At 37.9% G+C, this 21,824-nt stretch overlaps 1 protein-coding gene across 2 annotated transcripts in view; it reads right to left on the reverse strand.

Annotated features, from left to right (window-relative positions):
• Positions 1–9,513, reverse strand: part of DMTF1 (cyclin D binding myb like transcription factor 1) — a 44,533-nt gene extending 35,020 nt beyond the window's left edge. Inside the window, exons 1-2 of one of the 2 annotated variants that reach the window (XM_023226710.2) lie at positions 9,320–9,477; positions 7,381–7,519 (exon numbers count right to left, since the gene is read on the reverse strand). The gene's annotated coding sequence lies outside the window, so the exon portion shown is untranslated. Of the gene's footprint in view, positions 1–7,380; positions 7,520–9,319 lie in introns of both variants that reach the window. The other variant, XM_023226709.3, reaches the window with a different exon arrangement.
• Between the last annotated feature and the right edge of the window lie 12,311 nt (positions 9,514–21,824).

Consider the following 21,824-nt stretch of genomic DNA (forward strand, 5'->3'; position numbering starts at 1 on the left):
AACATATTTTTACACTCCATTTCCTTGACTATTAGTAAATAAAAATTGTTAAATCAAAGGATATGACAAAACTTAGAACTCTTCAATCATACTGCAATATATTTTCCCAAAAGTTGCACAAATTTATATCCCAACCATTGAAATGTAAACTCTACTCTTGGTAATCTTGCCAATAGTTATTTCAGGACCCAAGTTAATCCACAATGTTGGGAAAAGAACAGGAATCCTGGCTTCTTTTTTAAAGTTCTACAACTCAGGTTAGAGATTAGTGAATGATTCTATGCTACTTTGTAAATTAACAAGCTTATCTGTTCAATCAACAAATATATCCAAATATATTACCTCTACTATACACAGGTGCTGGGGACATAGTCACTTTGTTTGTATGCTGTCATCTTTTTTTGTGGTTTTTGAGATGAAGTCTTGCTCTGTTGCCCAGGCTGTGTAGTGCTGTGGCACGATTTTGGCTCACTGCAACCTCCGCCTCCCAGGTTCAAGCAATTCTCCTGCCTCAGCCTCCCGAGTAGCTGGGACTACAGGCGGGTGCCACCATGTCCGGCTAATTTTTTGGTATTTTTTAGTAGAGATAGGGTTTCACCATGTTGGCCAGGCTGGTCTTGAACTCCTGACCTCAGGTGACCCACTTGCCTCGGCCTCCCAAAGTGTTGGGATTACAGGCGTGAGCCACTGTGCCCAGTCCCGTCATCTTAAACATGTTCTTGACTCACTTTTTTCCCCTATAGTCTGAGCTATGTGGTCGTACATTTATTAATATTTAAGAAACTGACCTAGTTTCACTTTTAATGGGTAACACACACAGTTCAAAATTCAAAAGGTAGGTTATTTTTATTAATATTAGTATTAATACTAAGATTATAAGGTATCTAAACGAAGATGTTAAGCTGAAAGTTAAATATATAAAACTAGAGTTCAACAGGCCAGGATTAGAACTATAAATCTTAGGGGCATACACATTGTTTTTAAAGATTTCTTAAAGAGGTTAGAGAAGACAGCCTAGATTACAGTTTCTAGAGCACTCTACTAAATCTGGGAAGTCAAACAAAGGAGAATAAGAAGGACTAGCTAGAGATGAGGGGAGAAAACCTAAGACGTGTTAACTAAGAAGCACAAGAGGGCTTTTTCAATGAGCAACCATGAAAATGGTTTTGTAGTCAACCATGTTGGTTTAAGTAGTCAACCATGTTGAAAACGGCTGAGAGGGTAAGATAACTGAGAAGTGACTATGTAATCTGGCAATATGGAGAACAACTGGTGCCTTTAACAAAAGTAGTTTTGGTGGGAGTAGTAGGGGCAGAAGTCTTACTGAAATAAGTACAGAATTAGAAGTAGGGAAGAAAAGACAAACTACAGGCCGGGCGTGGTGGCTCATGCCTGTAATCCCAGCACTTTGGGAGGCCAAGGCAGGCAGATCACCTGAGGTCAGGAGTTCGAGACCAGCCTGGCCAACATGGTGAAACCCTATCTCTACTAAAAATACAAAAATTAGCCGGGTGTGGTGGAAGGCGCCTATAATCCCACCTACTTGGGAGGCTGAGGCAAGAGAATCGCTTGAATCCAGGAGGTGGAGGTTGCAGTGAGTCAAGATTATACCCTTGTACTCCAGCCTGGAGCGAGACTTCGTAAAATTGAAAAAAAGAGAAAAGAAATGACAACCTACAGATACTTTTTTCACGAAGTTTAGCTTTCAAATTAGAACAAAAGGACCAGATGCAGTCAAGACCGTTGTTACACAGAATACAACTGTATTCTGATGTTGGAATGAGAAATATTGGTGAATAAATCAAATTGTGATAGTGGGGTACAAAGTTTAGTAATTTAGTGCCTGTCTTCTGATTGATTATACATGAACCTATGGTTAACAACTTCTGGAATCCCTCCCCATTTGGTTTGTCAAGAAAATAGGAAAATCGCCAACTCTGCTATCACCTTTTTGGTCCTTTTTGGAGCAAAATAAAGACAGTCATGTACCACATAACATTTTGGTCAACAGAGTCCATATACGGTAAGTCTGTAAGATTATACCGTACCTTTTCCATATTTAGATATGTTTAGATACACAAATACTTGCCACTGTTAAAATTGTAGTATATTCAGTACAGTAACATACAGGTTTGTGTATTTTCTATGATGCTCACATGAAATCACCCAAACTGCATTTCTCAGAACTCTGTCATTAAGCAACACATGACTGCACATCATCAGCTCTTTTCAATTTTCCTTCTTTGTAATGGGTTATACCACATGTACTATTTTTACACTAAAAAACGAGAAGATATGGAATAAAAATAAACACAATTTTAACAGCTATTTTAACTTAAGTGGCATTTTCGCATGTTTTCATCATTTGCTGAGTATCTTTAAATAGCACCATACCTTAGTAAATTAAAGGAAAAAATACCTGAGGGTAGCAGCAAATCTAAATGCAGTTAGGAGGACCATGGAAGATCTGCTTGAGATTTCAAGAATTTTGAATACATATGAAAATTTTGTCTATTGGTATACAGCTTTATACCAAAAGCTGATCAAGGAATTCAGCTTTGTCATCAGTTATTAGAAAGCTGTGCAAGGAATTGGTTTTATCCATAGCTTTATCAGTGGAGAGCGGCTTACAGAAAGAACTATCAGACGTGTTTATATAAATTTTTTAACAGCCCTAATGCTTTGACATTGCTATTTATGCACTCCTTATTTATAGCTTTGATAGCTTTAATTTTCTAGTTTATCATGTCGCTATCTGACAAGTGTAGTTGTATGCCTTGACATTTGCATTAAAAACTCGAATTTTGAATTATTTATGCATAACTATGGAATTTGTTACACTGGGCTGAAAGTTAACAGGATTTCGGCCACCATCTGTAAATTTTCATTTAGATTATGTATCTCATAGTCTTGTTTTTTTAAAAGAACAGGGGAAACATTTCTTGTAATCTGTTTAACAATAGTTTTTTAAAGTTTGTCAGGCAGTTAACAGTGAGCCAGATCATTTTTGTATTGATTGAAAAACTTAGGTTTTAGTATTAATGACAGAGCTTAGCTTAGCATTACTTGTAGTTTGAATCATTTAACTCTAAGGAAAATATTGGTTAAGAACGTTTTCTAAGTTTTATATCCTATAAATGAAGACTTAAAAAAATGTATAAAATGAAATACAGTGAATGTGCAAAATGCCAGTTGACTTTTATTATATAAAATTTAAATGTGTACTTAATAAATCTTGAGTGGTTACTTGATAAATCACTAGATAGGTGGTATGTTTCATCAGTTATTTAATGCTTTCTGAAGAAATAAGAATTTCTGGTCATTAAAAACTAGTATGTTCTGCATCAAGAATTATAGCTTTCTAAAATTATTTTAACTCTTCAAGTTTTAACTCATTGATGACAAAAGAATTTTAGGATAGCATTTTGTTCCTGTAACGATCTCAATGAAGTTTTTTTGCAAGACTAAAATGTATTTGATTTGTTCCTTATAGATTTTGTTAGATGCCATTTAACTAATGGTACAGAATTCTCTCCTTAGCAGCATTTTGTTTTTCAGACAAGCTGAAGTGGTTTTAATAAGACTGAGTAATACTTAAATTACCTTTTAGACCTCTTTTAATCATTAAGTTTTTAAACATGTGCCATCTTTAACAAGTACATTGGAAGGTTTATTATTGATAGAACAGGTTGGGATACAATAAGGACTTGGGATAAGTCATTTCATTAATAATCACTACAAATGCTGTGTGTTTTAATTTATAAAACCAGAGAGAACACCTTCTGCCAAACTTCAAAATTTGTCTATACTTCTGGGTCATGAAAGTTGATAGTTTTATTTATGACTACTTATATTGTTATTTATGCATTAAACAAAGCAGGAAAATATATTGAGAATTATGTTTACAGTGAACTTCTTTAATGCATATTTCTTAAAACATAAACATACTTTTAATGCATACTCAGTATTTTAAAAACCAAACAAAACAATTATACAATTGCAGGTTTGTACATACTGTCAATGACAAAAATAAAACCATTCTGGTGGCTTAAAAAAAACCACACAACCTTAACTGTGGTACAAAACTCTTATCATGAAGTCATTGTGTCTTCATTATAATACAATCTTATAGCTCCCAAATGAAAAAGATGACCCTGTTTAACACACTATAACCTGGAAGGACAAAAAAGGATAAGCATAAAGATATAACTCTTGGATCTGTTATTTAACACAGAATTCAATTAAAGAAATGAGTCATTCATGCTATTCTTCCTTTCAGTATTGATGTAAAGTTCCTATCCAATGGGTTATCTTAGATTGGTATTTCCATCAATTGAGTCTACCTATCATCCTGATTTTCCTGGGTATTTAATAGAAGATATTTGAATATCTTCTAAAAACCAGAATCAAGGAATAAAGTCACCTTTCTCCCCAGTTTGGGGGGCTAATTCTGTAAACAGATGTATACTCATTTCCAAGTACAGTACTGATACAAGTATGGAAGAGTTTAGATGCTATTAGTGTCAATCTTGAGAAGCACAGGAACCAACATTTGCTGACCCTAGATGCTTGGAGCTGTGATTCTAAAATGGAACATGGGATGAGACATGATATAAAATATTCCCTATTTTAATATACTCACTTTATACTGTGAAATCTTGCCACCTACAGAACATACAGCACCACAATTTTATTAAGTGAGTTGAAGACTGAGAAACATTGGCTGAGAAACAGTCTCTGGCATAATACAACTTATAAGGCAGTAAGGACAGTTTTCAGATGTTTTTTTCTCCTGACCCAATACAGTACAAGAAAAATCATCCATATTCTTTCTGTGTGATTTCCAAGTCTTCTACCCATGTATCAGCATGCCTATCTTTTACTGTTTTCACAATATTAAGATCGTACTGTCACATCTTTTTTGTACTTAACTGTATCAGGAGCATTTTCCTGTATCATAACTACTGTACATTTGAATGGGCACACAGATCTAAATTTATCTAATTCGTACCTATTACTGAACATTTGTTTTTGTGGCTATGTTATTATAAAACTCCAAATGGACTATCACCCTATCATTGAATTAACTAATGTTTCAAAAAAATACTTAAAAGAGAATTTGCTTAGTAACATCTAAGGAATTTGGAAGATATTTTCAGATAATTTTATTTTGAAATATGAAAGTCTGTTAAGTAGAAAATCTTAGTGGAAGATAATAGGTGACAAATTCATACATCCTGAACATGGGTACACAGAGGGCTGTCAGACAACAGGTAAGGTCATAGAATAAGCATAACATCTTCATTAAGTACAAACTTTATTCAAGACACAAATAGGAACACCACACACTTGAAGAATGTTTTGGACTACGGTGCCAGGCCCCGTGGGATTTGTTCCTCTATACACTTTGTGGAAAACTTTGAGCAGCAGAGCCATAAATGAACATAAGGCATATTCAATTAAGGTACCTAATTAACTTTTACTATGGCTTGGTTTTAAGATGGTAAAATATGACTATATATCATAAAAATGTCAATACAGCTCTTAGTGGAGTCTATTCTAGCAGGCTTTAATGGCTTAAAAAGTTTATTTCAATTATCAACTATTGAAAACAATGTCATTATTACTTGCGTAAGGAAGATTACTTGATAGCATGGATCATTTTAAGGTGCAGCATTTCATAACTGGTTTGACAATAAAACTATATTGCTTATTCAAAATGCAAAAATGTTATTTTTCACTTCATGTATGGTTCAGGAGCTTATAATGTGTTATTTGGTACACTTGAAAGATTTCATCCATTCAAAACTGAGTACTTTTATACAAGGCACCATCAGAAGCTCTTACAGTATCATCAGACACCTGTGATTTACAGTGAATTTTTTTCAAGTTAATTTTTAAAGCACATTTACTCATTAGATACTAAAATATACACAGGCAGTAAAATAAACCTAATGAGCATTTCTGATACATAACACCTGATGGGAAGTGAATGAATCAGCTTTGACCACTGGTGCTTGGAAAAATGACCTAACAGTGTACATCATCAAAATGACATTTAAGTAAATGAAACGGTAGAAAATTAAATTGTTCATAATGAGCTCCCCAGTGTGCTTTTCCCTGACAACTTATTTCTAGTATGCAGTCATGGAATGGATTATCTTTCTACAAACTTGGGGCGGGGGAAGACATGATAACCACGTTCCTCCTTTTATTTAAACTTATCTACCTTTATAGAATCAGAGCAAACACAAAATCTATTTGTGATTTCTATTACAGGGATTTTCTTCACAAAATGAAAGCATCATCAAGATAAAGGGAGAAATGACACGAAAGCAAACAAATGCCACATACATTTGGTAACTATCTGTATTTTATCTTTACTATTTGGAAATTAGTTTAATAAAAATCATTTAGTTTACCACTTTCTCGGGTCATCTTATCATTTGGAGACATAAAGGAGCTGAAATTGCAAAGCATTTAAAAGTATATCAATTCCCAGGAAATCCTTTTGTATATGAAAAATATGGTGGTAAGAAAAAAAAGGACTATTAAAATGAAAACTCCATTTTGGAAAGGAAGAATAACACCTCAGTGTTAAATATGCAGTCTCTACATATGATATTAAAAAAAGTAGAATGAACCCTCCCTAAACTTAGTTCCTTTCTAAGCTTTTGATGTCTTTGCAACAGACAGATGTGTGTTTAATACAAGTGATGCAAGACGTCAATACTTTCAAAAACACTTTTAAGCTCCCTCAATATTTTAACATCTATGTGCCAGGCAGTAAATCCTTAGGGAACACTTGTTTCACATTATCGCATTCATCCTCACAGGTGTTAATTTAAGCCAATGCACTTAATGAAGCATGGCAAAAGCAACTGTTTAAAATAATGAGATGTTATTTTCAGGACATGTAAGTTTATTATACCATTAATAAAAATTAGAGTCTGTAGATGTCGGAGAGATAAATGAGACTAATAGAAAGGTAAGATTTTTGCGGAGAAAGTAAAGGCAAGTTGTTATTTAAATACTAACTAGTGATACCAAACTAACCTTATAAAATACATACACTATCTCCCCACCTTTAAAGCACCCCTGGGGTGTAATGAGGTAACTAAAGCACTGAAAAAAGAGATCTCTAAAAAAAGGACTAGAGGACAGCTACCTACTTTTGATATGATTCTCTACCAGTAAATATTTCCCAGCCATGCTGTTTTCAAAGCTCAAGTCATAACCCCCAAACTTTGATTTCTTTCCCTCAAAATACTTCTAAAACCTGAACACTCAAGAGAAAAATGTTTACATAAAATAATGTATTCATATAACTGCAAAGTACGAACTTAAAGTTCTAAGAAAGATGCAATGCCCAGTACTTACTGATTAAATGTTGATGAAGACAGGGCAATAGCATTTTGGCTCCACCATTAGCTCAACTGCAACCAATTAAAGAGATTCACGCAGAATATGCAGGTGCTAAATCAGTCCCAAAAAGCATATTTTGGGGTGAGCCTATCAACTAAAATAGTAAGAAAATAAATTAGCTTGTTTGGTGGCATACAGAAGTATTGGGAGTTAAAATGAGATAAAAATCACCACAAATCATTAAATGTATTTTTCACACCTATAACACAATGGTTTTTTTTCCCGAAACAATCAGGCTGGTTTTTGTGCTTTGTGTATGGAAGAAAAAAACTATTCTCACACCAAATTGGATTGTCTCAGCATGACAATTTTTGTAACGTTAAGGAATGTAGTTTTAACCTTTTTTCTCTAAATCTTAACAGAATTTCTAAATCCTAACCAAATAAATTTTGTCTCTAGTACACCATAAGAGCAAAATGATAAGATTTTGGTGTATCGCCATAGTCATTCTTTAAACGTTAAAGTTATGGTAAATTATTCAAATTATTAAAAGACAGTAATCCTCAGAAAGCTATTTGAAATATAAATTCAAAACCAGCTTAAAGAAATTTGAAGTACTGAAAAAATATGAAACCCTTAACTGAAAAAAACAGATTTTGTAATACTTTCAACATAGTAGAAAAATATTTTCGTATTTGGACTGGAGCTTAAAAGCTACAAATGGTTTTCTCCCACGAATTAAAAATACAGGTATAACTTAAAATTTTCCAAATGGCATCACTTTCTAAGACACGTCACATTAAAAAATAATTCTACAGAATATGCATTTTTGTAGGACGTCCCAACAAGCAGCCTCGCCTGTCAGAAAGGAGGCACACATACAAAAATCAAATCCATGCACATTAAAAAGAGGTACACAAAGATGAATCGAGTTGCGAAAAAGGCAACTACACAAATTCAATGAGAAAGGGAGGAGTCCTGACTCACAGACCGAATATTTTATATAAAGACATATGCTCTATCATTCAACTGCACAGAATGGCACTTGACCACTTCTTTCACATCTGCTCTGGAGATTGTGGTAAAACATTCTATACACCTCCCTGAAGAAATTCTCAAAGCGAAGTCCATTTTAGAGAACAAAGTAGACTTAATTTTAGGAACTTTCTCGGAACTCAGCACAATAGGGTAATTACTACTTTACAGACGCATTTTCCGTGCTCCACCAGGGCTCTATCCCCAAGCCCCAGCCCACATCCCTTCTTTAAAGAGACTCAAACTGACAGAGACGGTTCGGCCAGCTATCCCGATTCTCTAAGTCTGGGCCGTGAATCGCCGAGCAAGGCTGAACCCCTGCAAAATTACAGAAGAATCTAAAGCGCAAACGAGGTAAAAGAACAACAAAAAAAGCAAAGGGGGGGAAGTTGGGTCGAGACCCGCCCCCACTCTCTCAACCCCACCCAAGCCTACCTCTCCTACGCTAAACCATAAAACAAAACCGAAAACGTAACAAAAATACAAATTAAAAAAAGAACATCACGAGAAAACAAGTAGGGCTTCTTTACTGTCTCCACTCCCTCTGGCCCAGTTCTCTACCCAACCTCCCGGCCCACCCCACCCCCCAGGGGTCCCGGCGCCATTTAGCTCCTCCGAAGCCGCCGCCATTTTCCGCCCCCGCCGGATCGCTGCTGTGCCTCGGCGGCCGCTCGCTTCCCTACTCTGCAGCCTGAGCCACGGGCGCCGCCCGGCCCTAAGAGGGAGGCCCTGGCCGGAACGTGCGGGGACGGCAGCTGCAACGTCAGGAAGGCCAGGCTCCGACCCCGCCCGCAGTGCCCCGGCGCCGACAGCTTGCGCCAGCCGGCGGGTGCTAGCGGGCAGCAAGGGGGCCGGACAGGCTCCACTGGGCGGAGCGGCCCTGACGGCAGTTGGGACCTGAAGGTTCCATCGCACTTACTTCCTGTTTTGGGTCCGGGCACTTTGGAAGAACCAGGATGGAGGCTCCAAAAAATACCAGGATGGAGGAAGCAGGCACGGGCGAGAGTGGCTGCAGCTGGAGTGAGCGAGCGCGACAAGCCACCGGAAACGGAGCTGCAGCCGCGCCCCGCCCCCAGCTCCCCGCACGCTGCCCCTCCCGCTCGTCTGTCCCGCGGGCGGCCCCGCGCGCTGGCTGCACGCGTCACTTCCGGCTGTGTCGGCGCGCGAAAAAAGTTCTTGGGTTGGAACGTTGGTACTGGTCTGTGGCGGTGTTTGTCGACTGTCCTCTGCTAGGAAATATGGGCACTGACTGTCCCACTGCTGATGCTATAAAAGAGGTCCTTCTGCTATGACGCAACTGTGGTTCCTCTGGTTCTGGGGACTTATGCCCCGCGTGCCGATTTTCATAGTTCCATGTGACTCGGAGCCGAGGGAGCCGCAGTGTGGAAAGGAGGGAACCGGTGATCTCAGTGCTGAAGAAAACAGGGAGTGTGTGTCTTCATGCTTGATTTCCCTTGCCGCAGGGGCTTAAAATGAGATGTCTGGGCGTGAGAAGTCGTTCTTGATGAAATGTGTCCTCTGTGAGTGTGGTCTCGCTGTTAGACTAGGAAGATGCTATTTTGCTGTGCCCAGTTCCTCTTAAAAGTTCAGATGCTCCTTGGGTTGCGATTTCGTTTTAATACCCTTATAAACGAAAAGGATAAGCCTTTGGGTTCTGTAATGTGAGCCAGCATTCTTTGAGTACTTAAGTGTCAGGTAAATGTTTTACGTGTATTAAACTCATTTAATGTTCATAAGTGCTAAGTGCATCGCTACATTATTACAAATGAATCCCATTTTACACAGGAACCAAAGAGAAGTGAAGGAATGTGTCCAAGGGCTCCCAAGTTGGCGGTAAAATTAGAATTGAAGCCTCAGCTCCAGAGCCTGTGTTCTGAACGACCCGGTTGCAGCTCACAAAATACACTTCGGCAGTACTTTCATAACGAAAACAAATGATTACAACTAGTTTACAAATGCTTTACTTTATTGGAGGATCGACATGTTTGACTAATTTTCCAAAATAAATGTCAGAAACAGCATTTTCTTGTGTTGATAACTGTATTACTAATTTGTGGCACTCTGCATTCTGTTGGAGTTAACCTGTATATCATTCCATTTTTTAATAAGTACATAATAATGTTTATGTAAGCAAAACTATGAGGCAGAATAGTATTGTAGTTTGGACTCGGCAGTCAGACCTGAGTGTGAATCTTGGCTCAATTTCTTAGTAGTGGATATGGCACTTCACCTCTTTTAGCTTCGTTTACTTTAGAAAAATGGGAGTAATAAGATCTACCCTCCAGAATATTGTAGACAACATATTTTGCATAGAACCTGACATGTATTAAGCATAAAAATGGAAACTAATAAACCTTAAAGCCAGAAAAGCAATACAACTATACTCAAAGAGCAGTTCTAATAAAGTAATAATTACATATGCAAAATTGTTGACATTAACACTGATTAGAAGGTGATTCCTAATGAGCCACAGTTTTCATAAGACATAACCATATAGGATTCTTTTTGCTAAGGCATAAAATAGTGATATATAAATTATAGTCGGGCTGTCCATTCTCTTCTACTAAGTTTTAGGTCAGCCTGCACCCTGCTAATTCCCCCCAAAAAGTCAAGTTCATCCTTATAACTAAATTCTCCCTTTCTGGTTGAGTTTCTTTTATAACAACTTTTTCCCAAGTCAGTTGGTATTTATTTGGGGATGACAAGTGTATTTTAATATTAATACATAATTTTTTAAAAAAGTAACGTCTCTATCCCTTTAACTTGATTAATCAATGTAAAGACTATCCATAACACAACTTGATTCCTAGAGCAATTTTCTGCAGTTATACTTCTATGTTATCCGTACCTCATTACTTAGTCAATGTGTACCTAGGGAATGGATGAGGTTTTAAATATTATCCAAGGATTTACCTATTTAGGAATTAAATGTTTTGTAGAAAAATCATTAGAAATATTTCTATCCTAAACAATAATTATGAAAGTATTTATAGCATAGCTATGGTATTTACTGCATTTGCTAGTTAAAATTGACTTTGTTGGACTCCAGATGTTTATAACACTTTCATGAACCTCATCAGTGATTGAATGATGATGAAATTGCCTTTTATGACAGGTTGATATATTAATATAAAGTATTTCAAATACTGAGAAGCAGGTTCTGTTGTTTCATGATCATCTCATGCTAATTCAGAAAAAAAAAGATGTTTATAAGCTTTTGTTCAAAGTAAAAGAAAAATACAATTACTGAGTAATTTTCTTTCTACACAGTCTCTGAGTCCTGTTAATACAGCTGATGGGGATTGCTGTGCTAATGGAGGAATGAATAAACTGTCCCAGTTAAGCCCACGCACCAGGCTTTACCAGGTGGTCTCCTGTCTCAGATTCTTCCTGTAGGCTTCCCTCTGGACCTTAGGACACTCCATCTTACAATCCTTTTCCCGCCTTGCGTTTTGCCTGTGTGTCTCATCTCTATGATCCTTTTAATACCTCAGCTTGGTGACCACCTCTCTATGTCCACTTCACTTTTTTCTTCTTTTATGGTAAATCTTTGTTGAGAACTATTGATAGAATATTAGCCAAAAAAGTGTTTCCTTATCAAGGCTAAGGCTTCCAATACTCCTAGCCAATAAGGATAAAAATTTTTGTTCTGTCTTTGTAATTTTGGTGTGCAAAACAAAATAAACAGTTCAGATACTTCACTAAAACAGGATAATATCCAGACCCAGACTCAAAGACCTGTTTCTTTATAATCTAGTATGGAAGAGAGAGGGACAGTATATTAGTTAACTAAGCAATAATTGCCATGTTTTGTAAATTCTGAGGAAGATACAACTGGGGTGCTCTGAACTGAAATTTTATAGAGTTCAGAGCAGGCCTTTCTGAGAAGATACTTAAGCAGAAAGGTAAGAATAAACAAGCGTAGTAGGGGGGTGCAGGTGGGAAAGCATTTGTCCAGCTAGTGTATGAATGCATATTTGCAGAAAGCAACTGGCTTGTAAAATGTTTATAAAATGGTGAAAGCACAGTACTGCCAGGTGATAGGCTGTCCCTTGCAAATGTTAGCTGAATTTCTCAAAAACCTTTATTGTGGTAAGAAGACAACATGACGTCTGCCTGCTTAACAAAATTTTAAGTGTACAAAACATTATCACTGACTATGGATACAGTGTTGTACAGCAGATCTCTAGAGCTTATTCATCTTACTTGAAACTTTATGCCCACTGATTACTAACTCCCCATCCCCTCTCCCCAGCCCCTGGTAAACCACTATTCCACTCTGATTCTACAAATTTGACTATTTTAGATACTTAACGTAAGTGAAATTATTTAATATTTGTATTTCTATGACTGTTTTATTTCACTTAGCATAATGTCCTCAAGGTTCATCCATGTTGTCGCATATTGCAGAATTTTCTTTTTTTTAAATTTTTTAAATTATACTTTATGTTCTAGGGTACATGTGCATGAGTTAATGGGTGCAGCACACCAACATTTTCTTCTTTTTTAAGACAATAGTATTCCTATTCCTCTAAGATTAGAGCTCAGTGCATGCCCAGACATAGCAGAAATGGGCTGTCTTCCCCCTTTGCCATGAGCTTTTATTTGCTAATATATGGCACAGTACCTTAACTTAGCAGACATTTAAATGTTTGGTGATATTAAAGATAATTGTCTTAAGCCAGAAGACCTGGAAGCTAGCCACTTCTATTCTCTGGCAAGAACAGCTGACTACTGGAGATCACACAGTATTTTTCCAGATAGTGTTGCTACTTGGACAATTCTCGACAAAAGCAAACGCGTTAGCTATTTTTCAAGTGGAAAAAAGTTATTTTAACACATCACATTTTTGGTGTTACTCTAAACCTTATTGCCCAAGTCTTGTGCATCTAGATGCAGTATTTTAAGAACAGAAGCATGTCACTTTAGCCAGCAGATGTCCCTATTGTTCAGCAGTTTTGTTTTGTTTTTTCTTTCCCAAGTAGTATCTTGAACAGTAAATAGAAATTTTGGGGCCTTCATTGTTAATGATATGCTGTGGCAGACCAAGGACAAGCCTCAACAGTAATAAAGCTAAAAGGATAAGGATTATACTTTGAAATCAAAATATGAGAAAGCTCTCTAGAATTAAAAGACTTGTAGATTAAGCCCCTTCCCTTCTCTTCACTGTACATTTAATTCCTTTGCACAGAATATGCAGTGAAAGAGGAAGAAACAAGGAACCTCCGTAATGTTTATAACTTTCAGGAGTTTGCACATTTGTGATACACTCGCTCATTTCATTCAGCAGCTCTTCCTGAGCACCTGCTTTGGGATGAGCACTATTTTAGGCACAGGAAGTATGATGGAGAACAAGAGAGACAAGATTCCTGCTTTCAAGGAACATATATTCTAATGGAGGAGCTTACATTATAGTAGTATAGTGCATCTTTGTGCCAAACTTGTTTGGGTAAAGTACTCACTAAATTACTGGAAACTGCCTATAAAACTTGCTTAATTATAACAACTTAATGAAGGATGAAAACAAAATATGAATCAAATTGATAGCAGAAGGCAGACAAATTCCTCCATGGATGGGACAGGTCCCAGTGAAACCTGACCTTCAAGCCAAAGACAGCCTGAAGCCTGAAAACAGGGCGGCCAGTTCCAAGTGGAATCCAGTACCCAGAGTGAGAACTTTCTCAATGCCTTACAATGAATCAAATGGTGCTTTTTCCAGGCCCACCCATGGTCCAATCAGCACGCACTTCCTCCCACCCATGGGCCAGTTAACACACATTTCCTCCATTCTGAGCCCATAAAAACCCTGGACTCATCCAGGAGTCAACACTACCTGCCTACAGGTAGGAGCTACCCACTTAGGTCTCTTTGGTGAGAGCTGTCTGTTACTCAGTGAAACTCTTCTCTGGCTTGCTCTCCCTCCGATTATCCATGTAACCTCATTCTTCCTGGATGTGGGACAAGAACTCATGACCTGCAGAAAAGAGGACATGAAAAGGGCTATAACACTTTCCTGGCTGGCTCGCTGAGCAGTGGGCGATGACACGCTCCCATTTGCTGGACTAAGGGAGTGAAGAGCAGCGACTCTTTTGGAGGCCCAGACCTTGGGATTCCCTGAGCCACAGCTGTAACGCGCTATAGCCCTCCCGCCTTCTGCCGGTATTGGGCAGCTGCCCCACGTGACAAGAAGTAGTGGTGGGGCTGAGCCATCCCAGGAGTGGTGGGCTGGAGTGAGGCAGCTGGACTGAATGAGCTGAAACATGTCCCCACCCTGGTTCGCTGAGCTGCAGGCACTGGGAAAGAGAGCTGTAGCATGATCCCCACTGCCCACCCTTGGGGACTCTGCAGTTGCTGGTGACTCCCAAGTTTTCAGGTGCCACCTTGTTCCCTTCGTCCAGATGCCGGTGCCACCGTGGAAGCTGCTTGAAGTATGCCTGGTCCAACTGCAGCCTCGCATGGAGCAGGTGCCTGTGCTGGTGCCTGGAGCTGCCTGCCCCGCTACAGCATCCAATGTGCCTATCTGTGTACAGTGGCCAGACGCCTCGCTGCCACACTCACATACCCCTCACTGCTTCACGCCTGGGCCACCATCCTCAGGCATTGGAATCAAGGCTGGTAGTGCGAGCCGAGGACAGTCTGCCAGGCCAAGTGGACAGAATGAGCCCAGCGGGTGCGAGCGAAACTTAAGCAAGCAGAGGTGCTGCCTACCACAGAGGTTTCCGACTGGCGACGTGACTCCCAAAGGATCCTGTGACAAAATCACTTGGTATCATCAGATTAAGCTAAATTACTAGTATTAGAAAGGATGGGTCAATGTGTTTCTTCTTCGAAATTTCTGTTTTCATGTTTCTAGGCAAAGTGTTTTATGCACAAGAGAAACACATATGTCCTCTTGAATCCCCTTTGGCTGGTGTTCTCTGAATCCCTGTAACAGACATACAATGTATGTATATAAACACAGGCAATGTAGAGGTCTTTCTGAACCTGAAATTGTTAAGAGTTAAGATCTGAACCAACAGAAAACACTGCCAAACATGCTATTTCTCCTCTAAAATTATCTGAAATATCAACCCAGTCTTTTAATACCTAATGTAAGAATTACATTGTAGTAAGTTGTAGTAAATATAACTATATCAAATAAAATTCCATAGCATAGTACTTTTGTTATAGTGACTGCATCTTAAGTGGGCAGACCTGGCGAAGTCATATAATATATAATTTGTAATTTAATAAAATTAGGGCTAATAGGATTAGGAAAGGAGAGTTTCTATGGGCTGTTTAGACTTGAGAATAACCTTATTACATATAATCATATTTTGTAATTTCAGCAGTATTATATCTATTTTAGCAAACCTAGGATAAGGAAGATATGTGAATTCAGAAGTCACAGTATCTTAATGTCTTTTTTTCTGTGTTTATTTACATTTCTTAACCAGAAATACACATTTATGTAGAACTTTTGGCCTATGTTAATCCAACCTGGTGTAGCAAGACAAGGCTATTGCAGTCATCTTCTGAAATAAGGTGAAACTCCTTTCTCTATCTCTGTTGGATAAGCTCTGTTTTTGTTGAACAGAAGACTATTTTCATATGATGCTGGAATCTTTTTTTTTTCTATTCTTTTGCCAAACAGCTCTCTGCCATGGAATCATTCTCTGAGAACACTGTTGATCTTGAGCCTGTAATAAATTTTCACAAGAATCTCCTCTGAGAAGGAACCCATGGTACTTTACCATTGTAGACCAATTGCTAGAGAAATATGTGATACAACAATGTCTCATACATGATGTTATAAATAACTGTTATTTAAAAAGGTCACAGTAAATATAGTACTATATAAGAAATCCGTCTCCTGCAATGGGTGAAACTGAAAATAAATCTGAAGCCTTTTACTTTTAGGGCTTTCCTATCTCTCTTTACTGCAACAATATTTGTGATAGAGCAATAAATCGAATGAAGGATTTTAGATTTCTCTTGGGTAAATGGCATACAAGTGATGGTAGCATGCAACAAGTGACCAGGGTTTTTCTACCATTCTCATATTCACTTGGTGTTACAATGTAATATTCTTAAATCCTTTATTTATTTGAAATTTTAAATAGAAAAATAGTTGATTGTTTTTCTTTTTATTGTTGTTTAAACAAATAAAAGATGAAATTCAATTCCAATGAGATCTTAGAAGTCATGGATCGTACCCTATAGATTTGCAAGGAATTTAACTGTTTTTCACTCTATAACAAGCTTTCAGAGTGCTTCTCACACCCTGATGGATATTCCTTTTAATTTTCTATAAATAAATGACCTTTACAGAGACTTTTAAGCATAAACTCCCCCAATAGCCTGCCTCCATCCCATGTATTCATCTGTGCTCATTCTAAATTCCTTCCGTCTGATCCTAGAGATGTTCCTTCTCTTATTCAAGGTTAATTCCTCCTTTTGTGCTTTTGATCTTATCTCCCCACAGAACTATGCTTACTTCCTTTTATATGTTTTCAACCACTATAGTCTGATTTCTGCTTATAACATGCCATGAAGATCATTAGTGACCTCCACACTGCTAAATCCAATGAACAATTTTCTATGATCCTTTTACTTAATTTGTCAGCAACATTTGCTCAGGGAATAACCACCTCTTCCTTCTTTGAAAATGCATTTTCTAGACTTTCTGATACAATACATTGGAATTCCTCCTACTTCTTTAAACACTTTTTTGCTGGCCTGATTTTTAAATTTTAGCGTTCCTCACGGTGACCCCTAAGCCTACGTCTTTCTTATTCTATCCTCTTTCCCTCCACTCCAATGGTTTCAATTGCCCTCTATACACTGATGACTCCTAAATTTATAACTCTGCTAATCTACTGCTCAAATGCTCTGTTCCTTAGGGAACTTCCCTATAAGGCTTGCAATGTAGCAGGTCATATTTTTTCAAAGACAGCTACAGCAGTACCTCCCATCCAACAACCTTTTTATATAATGTGACTTTGACACTCCTCCCAGTGAGAGGTGGTGGTATAAGACTCCTTCCTCTTGAAAAAAGCTTTTATGGCAATTTTAACCAAGTGAATCTGCAGGAAGTTGTGCTATGTGACTTCTGAAAATGAACATAAAAGACCTATCAGCCATCATGTAAATATTCCAGCTGCTATACTCGGAGGAAGGCCAAACTAGCCCATGCAGAAAAGTCACACAGAGAGGCCTGAGACTATATGAAAAGAGATGAATGACTGGAGAGCCCTTAGCTGCCCAGCCTCTCCTCCATATTAGTTACCTGTCACCCCATAGTAATATCAAATTGCCCCAAAATGTAGTGGCTTACCACAGAGTTTATTAACCTCAATTTTTGTGAATCAGGAATTCAAGAGTAGTGTGACTGTCTGATTTGCTTATGGACTTCTGCGAGGTTATGATCAAGATGTCAGCTGAGGCTGCAGTCATCTGAAGGCTTGACCAAGATGAGAACATCCAGTTCCCAGATGGCTCATTCACATGGCTGTTGATGAGAGGCATCATCCCTGACAACTGACTGAAGGCCTTAATTCCTAATCACATGGGCCTTTCTATAGGGCTACTTGAGTGTCCTCACAACATGTCAGCCGGCTTTCCTGAGAGAGCAAGTGATCTAAGAATGACAGAAAGGAGGAACCTGCAATGCCTTTTGTGGTTTTAGAAGTTCATATTGTCACTTCGACTTTATTCTATTCATTAGAAGTGAGTCACTGGCCGGGTGCAGTGGCTCATGCCTGTAGTCCCAGCAGTTTGGGAGGCCGAGGCTGTGTGATCACTTGAGGTCAGGAGTTCGAGACCAGCCTGGTCAACGTGGTAAAACCCCATCTCTACTAAAAATACAAAAATTAGCCAGGTGTGGTGGCAGGCGTCTGTAATCCCAGATACTCGAGAGACTGAGGCAGGAGAATCGCTTGGACCCGGGAGGCTGAGGTTGCAGTGAGCCAAGATTGTTCCACTGCACTCCAGCCTGGGAGACAGAGTGAGACTCTGTCTCAAAGAAAAAAAAAAAAAAAATAAGTGAGTCACTAAGGCCAGCTGACACCCAAGGGAACAGAAATGAGACTCTACCTTTCAAAGGGATTTGTGGACACCCTCCATCCACTGTTACAGATCCAGCCATCATCTTACAACAAAAGCATGAGACACCCAGAAGTTTATCTCAGCCTTTCCCAAAATCCTGGTCCACAGAAACTATGAACAATAATATAATGATTATTGTTGTCTTAAGCCATTATGTTTCAAGGTATTTTTTTTCCTAGCACTAGCTAACTACAACATAGAATCTTCTGGACTGAACTCTGAAAAATCAGAAAGTAATTCCTCATTCTCTGAGATTTCCCCCAAATATGGAGTTTCTATTATTTTCTCTCCCGCCACCCTAGGATTTTGACTCCAAGAAGGGGGTATCATATGGGGGGCTTTTCTTTGGTACCTCTTGGTACTTGTAAGTTTGTCAAAAGTTTCACTTTGTTTTGGTTGGAAAAACTGCCCTTATGTCATCAGCAGTCTTCCTGTGCTCTGGTTCGTGATATAAATTCTGATCTAGGTAATCTATGCCCTTCTTTTAGTTTTCAAATGAAAGGTTTTAGAGTCTCAAAGTCCATTTTTTTCTCCATAATTCTTGGCTCTTAAAGATCAAAAGCTCTGGATTTCAATATTATTGGCTCATATAAATTTATAAAAATCCATTAAACATTTATTTGTTCTAGTTCATATATATGTTCTTTCTCAATATAGAAAGTATCAAAGCTGCCTTTATAGGGGGGAAGCATAATAGGCACAAGAACATGCAGGAAGGAGTAGCAACCAATTAATAGCTCAAAGATACTATTATGCTAAAGAAATATTTGACACATAGCATTTATATTAAGTGGTATTTGGTTTTACATAGTTACACGTTTGCATAAAACATGTATATATGTTATAATTCATTATCTTATTTTTCTTTACAAAAGATTTTGAAATTTGGGAGAAACGGAATGGATAACCAGGACTAGAGTTCCAGTTTACAACACTGCAACATAGGAAACAGAATGGATAACCAGGACTAGAGTTCCAGTTTACAACACTGCAACATAGGAAATGCAGATTGCCAAAAATACTTGGAAATTTCCAGTATTCTTAGGAGACAAGCAGCACAGCTGAGGGTATTCTAAAGACTATAGAGATGCCCCTGAGGCCCAAAGAGCTGGAAATGGAGCATCTACCTGAGTTCTTTCCAAGTGATAGAGACAAGATCAGAAGTGGTTATAGGGCACAATTCAGAGATGTTGAGCCGCTCACAAGAGATTAAATGATTAAAAAGATGAGGATTTTGCAAATGTTACATGTTAGAAGCTGAATTTGTTGCTTATTACTTTCAACATATTTTAATATATAATGGACACAAGCACTTGCAAGCCATGGTGTGTGCAGAAAAGGAATGTGTTTGTCAGTGTAATAGATATTCCCATATTTATTATATTACAGCAAAGTAAAATAGTTATTAAAATTACCTGAATTCTATATGTCAGTAATTAGTAACATAGATGTTACCTGAGTATCTGGGCAGAAATCTGAGGTTCCCACAAATAGTTCAAATAGGACACAATGATGTTCTGTATAGAACATTAGTTGACCAGATATTTTCAACTTCTATTCTTCCACAGCTTATATAGGAAGGAGTGGACTAATCGATCAACAAGCAATTTCTTCTAACCTGTGTTATATGTGGTTAACAGCTGAAAGTTCACTTTCAATGAATAATGAAACGTCAAAGCTTACCTAAGTTTTCCGGATGACTGTTAATATTTCTTTCTTTCTAACTAAACTTTCTCCATGAGAGCTTCTACTGGTAATGAGGCCTCTTCAGCAATGAATTATTTTGTAATCAGGCATGCCTCAATCTGTCAGAAGTGCACAGTTGTCCATCTGTTGTGTAGTTTGCACTGACGTTATAAACTGTAGTCCATTTGGCCTCTTTTGGGAAGACTGGGAATTCATCCTGTTTCCTTTACTGATGTCTTAGTGTCAGTACACAAAATGTGGTTGAGAAGAAATTTAGGTGGCATTCTTAAATCTGTGATAGTTACATTTAGCCTACATTTCAGTTAGGAAAGTGATTCATACTTCATGTTTATTTCCAGTAGCTAAAACTAACACTGTGTTAAGTCTAACTAAAGCTCTCTCAAATTGCCAACTTTATGGTTGCTATATGTAGCATGATTAGGAACTCTATACTGATTATTTTTGAAGAAACCATGTTTTTTTCATTTATGCTTAATTCTGCTTTTAGCACCATGTGTGTTTAAATGTTAAAGATTTTAAAAGAAACTGATGGTACTCAGACATCAGTGAGGTCTTCTATCTCCTATTTCGTGAAATCAGTGTAAGGTTTTCTTAATGTCGAATTCCAAAGTCCAGTTACACTCAAAGCTTTCCATAGAATTCTGTATGTTATCAGTTTCATACTATCATGGCTCTCTCTTCCTCTAATTTTTGCATTCAGGAATATAGTACTTTATTTTACCTTAAAAAAATGAGTTTCTTTACCGGTTTCCATCAGGGTTCTCATTCCAAGATTTTAGAAAAGAAATTCATAATAGAGTTGAAAGTTTCTGAGAGGAATCATAGCCTTCCTTCATTCCTGTGGCTTCTTTTTTGTCTTTCCTACTCTCCTGCCTCTCAGGAACAAAGCCAATTTGTCTTCTTATTCTTTATATGGCATTTTAGGAGGCTGATACACTTGAACTTACTTGTGCTAGTGACTATATTGAACTTTATTTTCATTCCTGCTTCCTTCTATAGTAATAGTAGAATATTTGAATACCAAGATAACAATATATTTCCCAGCCTTCTGTGCAACCAGGTGTAATTATGTGATCAGGGCCAATGTGATGCAAGCAGAACTGAAGTACAATGTCTGTCTTTTTCCCTAAAGGAATGAGTATACCCTCCTTTTCACGTTGACCCTTTCCTTCTGCCTGGCATGTGGTGGTAATGAGTCATCTGGAACTGTGTAGATAAGGACAACAGGAATAGTGGAGCAACAAGATGGATTGACCCTGTCAAATCCTCATGCCTATCTTTGGTTGACTATGCCCTGTTACACAAGAAAGAAGTAAACTTCTATTTTGTTCAATCAATGTATAGTTTGAGTCTCTGTTTCTGCAGCTGAGTCTACATACTAATCAATACCATTTTCTTCATCCTCTCACCCTTGCCACCAAGGCATTTCTTAAGAATACAATGCTCTTTCTAAGAGTAAATCTGGTGAACCAAGTTTTCTCCTCTTCCTTATATTTATATATCAGACTTTCTGTAGAAGGGGAAGATGAGTGACATTTCTTTTAGTAGAGATTTGAGAATAAAGGCACTTTGGGCAGAGGGAAGTTTCATAATTAAATATTCAGGAAAGTACAAAGCATTTCTAGGGAATA

The sequence above is a fragment of the Piliocolobus tephrosceles genome, chromosome 8 (assembly GCF_002776525.5).
Source record: "Piliocolobus tephrosceles isolate RC106 chromosome 8, ASM277652v3, whole genome shotgun sequence".
NCBI classification, from domain to species: Eukaryota; Metazoa; Chordata; class Mammalia; order Primates; family Cercopithecidae; genus Piliocolobus; species Piliocolobus tephrosceles.